Genomic DNA, 1,772 nt, shown 5'->3' with positions numbered 1-1,772 from the left:
ATGATTATGGGAAACTCTAGAGAGCTTTTGGTCAGTATAAATTGCTAACACTGCATACGGATATTTTTAATTAATATCTTAAATATCGGAAATTTAGAAAATGCGGTTTTGATGGTGGTTAATTAATTAATCCTGGGACTATTTTAGATCATTTTACTAACAATATATTATGTCCCAGATTAATCTATTAAACTGTAATTGTTTTTTTTCCAAAGAGTTGATTTGACCTAGATACATAGTTGATTGACTCAAGGGGGGTGAGGTTTATAGAACTTTCACAAAGTCTTAAGTTTATTATATCTAATTCGTGACTGCCTCAGTCAGTGTCTTTTTGATTTCAAGTTTGTTGCTGTTAACTGGGTCTTATAGATAAATGTATAAGTCACAGGTGTTAACAAAATTAAATATATAGATATAAGAAGATGTGGTATGAGTGCCAATGAGACAACTCTCCATCCAAGTCAAAATTTATAAAAGTAAACCATTATAGATCAAAGTACGGTCTTCAACACGGAGCCTTGGATCACACCGAACAACAAGCTATAAAGGGCCCCAAAAATTACTAGTGTAAAACCATTCAAACGGGAAAAGCAACGGTATAATCTATATAAACTGAAACGAGAAACGAGAAACACTTATGCACCACATCAACAAACGACAACTACTGAACATTAGATTCCTGACTTAGGACAGGTGCAAACAATTGCAGCGGTTTTAAACGTTTTAATGGTACCAAACCTTCACCCTTATCTGAAACAATAGTGTAACATCACAACATAAAAAGACACACTATAAAATATCAATTGAAATGGCTTAACTCAATCAAAAGACATATTAACACCAGAGAACATACACTAAATAAATAAATTTGATCTATATGATATAATGTAAATACAAAATAAATAAACTAAGGGAAGAATAATTAAAGTAACATGTTACACCGCTGTGAAATGTTAAACAATTTAAGAAAAACAATATGCTTGAACAAAAATATCAGCCATTTGCAATAACTTTAAACACAGATAAATGAAAATAAATTTGTTGTCAGTTAGGTATACGTGTACAGTTCAAATAGAGAAAGGAAATATTTCTACAAAATAAATAATTTTGATGTTTATCATGTTTATAGTACGAAGAAGTGAAAATTTATAGTAATACCAAACACTGATCAAAGCTGGTATATAGACCAGATATAACCCTGTATAACCCTGAATAACATTAAATAACAAAAAAGCATTACAATTAGCATCAACAGGTCAAATAAACAAGAAAGTACGATTTGAGAGTACTCGCAGACTAACAGCTAGTTAAAAGCCAAAAACAGTTAATAATAAAAAATCATGCACCAGAGACTAAAATCAACTAAAACACATCCCAGGGATTCAGTATTTTAACGTCATGGACAGTCAAAGAAGACATGACTTGTGCAATGCCAAAAATAAATGTATCGACAGTCAGTATGATAGTTAGGAGTTAACCTCTTTATAGATCAAAATCAACGTGGATGTGTCTTTATACATCCCGTTTGAAAAGAATACAAACAAAAATTTAGTTATGTTTTAATTTGCTGATGACAAAATCGATATTAGTGCCAATGTAAACTATATTCAAAGATCTAATTACAACATTGGTAAGATAACCTTTACTATAATAAGTTTGTTTAAAGGTTCGATGAGTTTACACGGATCACATAGTGATTTCTGCGCTTTAAGTAAAATATTACCCTAAAATTTAGGATGTGAAATACCGTTTTTAATCAGTCTTCTACAGGT

Source organism: Mytilus californianus, unplaced genomic scaffold (assembly GCF_021869535.1).
Source record: "Mytilus californianus isolate M0D057914Y unplaced genomic scaffold, xbMytCali1.0.p SCAF_5, whole genome shotgun sequence".
Classification (NCBI taxonomy): Eukaryota; Metazoa; Mollusca; class Bivalvia; order Mytilida; family Mytilidae; genus Mytilus; species Mytilus californianus.
Note: the sequence above shows the minus strand (reverse complement) of the source record.